Below are 3,649 nucleotides of genomic sequence, written 5' to 3'. Positions count from 1 at the left end.
AGCTCCTACCAGATAGCCTGGACCACACACAGCAACTGACCTTGGCCTTCATGGGGTATCTTGCAAGATGCCCAGAAATAAGCACAATCAGTGAGCAACTTCAAAGCACAACAGAACACCACATGATTAGCCCCACAAGCAGCATATCCAAAGAGTGGTCTTGGCAGGCACAATAGTCTGCTGAGGTGAATCCTGCTCCATGGAATCAGTCCTCACATACCAGTTTCTACACTATGGTGGTGTCAAATACTCACATCCAGTAAGCCTGAGGGTCAATCTCAACCATTGATGTGCCAATAGCAATTAAGACTCAACTACAACAAGAGAGTACACAGACTACACAAAGGACATTAATGAAACATCTGGCTCAGATGACCAGGGAGACTCTGGCACTGGGACACACAGGACACCCACTACATAAGGACATCCTGCCAAAACTGGGAGATGAATCAGATCTACCTAATACATATAAACAAACACAGAGAGGTAGCTAAAATAAAGAAACAAAAAAGCATTTGCCAAACTAAAGAACAGAAGAAACCTCTAGAAAAAGAATTAAATGAAATGGAGGCAAGCAGTCTACCAGATACAGAGTTAAAAACAATGGCTATAAAGATGCTTAAGAAACTAACTGAGGGGCAAATCTCAGTGTCTGGGTAAAATGGAAACAGATGGATTGTGCTCTCTCCCTTCTTCATAGTGGCCAGTGACCCTCACCCACATCAAATATCTTTCAGGTGATCTCTCTGGTCACCTCCTTGCCTACCTGACCCTCAGCCCCATATTCATCATTGTTGGTTTCATGACTCTCATATTCAAGCAGGAACTGCACACAATCTCATTCCATGGGGGCCTGGCACCAAACAAGTTGGTCTACTGGCTGATCAAACGTGTCATCCAGGAGCTGCAGCCCTATGGAGGCTCCCAAATGGCAGTAGGTAGTAAGTGCAAAATGCCCTCCAGTCATTTCTATTTTATGTAGTTTTTTCTCTTCTACTTTTTTCCTTTCTGGTATTTAAGAATGCACCAAACAAACAATGCCATGTTCCTAAGTTTGCTGGGAGACACATGCTCTCCCTGGGTCTCCTCACCACAGAATTTCCAGTCTCCTACAGCAGGGTCTACTCGCTGTACCACACCTGTAGCCGGTGCTCTATGGGGGCATTGCTGGGAGTGTCATGGTCATCACTTGGATCACCTTCGCCGAGGGTATCCTCACTCCAACTGTTCCACAGGATAGCAGCCTGGCTTATCTCTGAGTTCTTCCTAATCCAAGACATGAACCTCATTCCCAGTGTACTGTGATTTGAGTACATAATAACTCCAGCAGAAGTCAAGAGCAGACAACTCAACCTGGGGATGAAACTTCAGTGACTAGTGCGTGTGGTTGGGTCCAGACTCCAGATCTGGCCTACATGATGCCTTGCAAGATAAATGGAAAGACAGATAGAGGGATGAAGCAGAGACTTCTACAGACCTATGTCACCAAGTGAAGCCTTTTATTTTTCCTTATTTTAATTTTAATAAACATGGTGGACCAAAGGGCCAAGCCAGTTCCTCAACCCGGATGCTGAAGGGTGTGCTGCCATAGGGTCATGCAGTAAGAAAACACTACTTCCAGCTCTTGGTTGAATGGAAGGTGCCCTTGGTGTGGGCAGTGGGGTGTGGGGTAGAGGAGGGCTTGCACCTGTGGTCAAGGGGCCAGGAAATCCAGGTGGTGTGAAAAATACACACTATTTGTTTTTTTTTGTGTTTTTTTTTTTTTTTGTCAAAGGCAGATGGGATTATGGAAGAGCCTGCTCTGCAGTGGCTTCCTCAAGTACAGAACAGCCCGGGTCAGCTTCCCAGGCCCTTTGCCCTGAGCCCTGGGAGAAAACTGCTTCTCCCTGTGTCTGAGAGTTTGCCTGGAGGCCCAGAGGAAGAGAAAACTCCCATGTCCTTCCTGCCATCATTGCTATTCCAGAACCACATTCAGTGTTTTCTTGTTGGGGGTCCTGGGAGATAGCATGCATCTGGCAGCTGCTATCATTGTGTCTTACCCCATATCCACCCTAAACCACAAGGGCTTTCTCTGGCCCCCTGTCCCCAAGAAAATGGTCTTCTTCTGGAAAAAGAGGCCACACAGGGGATGCACAAAGCCAAGCCATTCATAAGTCTTTTTTGTCCTACTGTCTTCATAGGTATGAAGTTAGTCTTCATACCCACGTGAACAAAATGCAGAGGAACCAGAACGTGGGTGAGAGGAGTAGAGCAATGGGTGTCTGATGTCCCCATCCTTCTCTTCCCTCTGTGCACTGTTACCATTCCTTGCCCTTCCTGACACCCTCTGAGATGTTGGGAACCTGCTCAGGATCACCCTCAAGCCTGTATATATGGTATGGTTCACATATCCCCACTATTAAGCTCAGAGGATGATGGCCTCTCTTAAAAGGAGTTGATCTCTAAGTCACTCTGAAATGAAGTTGTAGAGCAAATATGCTTTCTGACTCTTGGAATTTCTAGAACTATACCAAACTTCTTAGGACCTGTATTTGAATCCTTCCCTCCCCCACCCTTTTTCTTTGTGGAGGTTCTTAATTTGCTGCTCAAGCACAATATTTAGGTGCTTTCTTTTCTCATTTGTTAAAGACAGTGTCCAAAATCCAGCCAGATGTCAGGACCAGGGGCCTATTTCTGGGGAAGATTAGTCAATCCCCACATTTTCTTCCTCTTCCATTTTATTTTTTTTTTACTTTTTTTGCCTGAGACAGCCAAGTGTGAGGTGGTTTGATTTAAGGAAAAAAAATAATGAAATTGTTTGCTATTGTTTTAAAATAAAGTTTTGAACTTTAAAAAAATAAAAAAAAACTTACTGCGAACTTCAACAAAGATATAGTAAGCATAAAAATAGATATAATAACCATATAAAAGAATGAGTCATAAATGAAGACTACAGTATATGAAATGAGGAATACACAAAAAGGAATCAACAACATATTAGGTAAAGCAGAGGATCAAATAAGTGATTTACAAGACAAGGTAGCAGAAAACCCCAAATCAGAACAGGAAAAAGAAAAAAAATAAACAAAAAAACAATGAGGCTAGTTTAAGGGACCACTGGAACAACACCAAGCATAACAACATTAGAATCATAAAGGTACCAAGAAAGAAGAGAAAGAACAAGTGATTGAGAATCTACTTGAAGAAATAATGACTGAATATAGTCATAACCTAAAGAAGGAAATAGACATACAAAACGAGGAAGCACAGAGAGTCCTAAACAAAATGAACTTAGAGGCCCCCAACAAGACACATCATAATTCAAATGGCAAAGAGGGAATTTTAAGAGCAGTGAGAAAAAGGCTGTTAGTTACCTACAAGGGAGCTCACATAAGACTGTCAGCTAATTTCTCAACAGAGACTTTTCAGGCCAGAAGGGTCTGGCACAAAATATTCAAAGTGATGAAAAGCAAGGACCTACACCCAAGACTACAGTAAGCTGGAAGGCTATCATTTAAAATTTAAGGAGAAATGAGGAGTTTCTGTCTTGAAAAAAAACTAAAGGAATTCATTACCACAAAACAAGAATTACAAGAAATATCAAAGGGACTTCTTTAAGAAGAGGAAGGGGGCAAAGAACATAAATATAAATAATAAAATGACAATAACT

At 42.4% G+C, this 3,649-nt stretch overlaps 1 pseudogene across 1 annotated transcript; it reads left to right on the top strand.

Moving 5' to 3' along the window:
• The first annotated feature begins 661 nt into the window (after window positions 1–661).
• On the top strand, window positions 662–1,374 carry LOC308499104 (dolichyldiphosphatase 1-like; annotated as a pseudogene). The gene has a single exon. The product of its transcript is annotated as a dolichyldiphosphatase 1-like (transcript).
• The last annotated feature ends 2,275 nt before the right edge of the window (window positions 1,375–3,649 follow it).

This window comes from Rhinolophus hipposideros (genome assembly GCF_964194185.1).
Source record: "Rhinolophus hipposideros genome assembly, chromosome: 6".
Classification (NCBI taxonomy): domain Eukaryota; kingdom Metazoa; phylum Chordata; class Mammalia; order Chiroptera; family Rhinolophidae; genus Rhinolophus; species Rhinolophus hipposideros.
The sequence above is the reverse complement of the archived record's forward strand: the minus strand, read 5'-3'. Positions and strand labels throughout refer to the sequence as shown.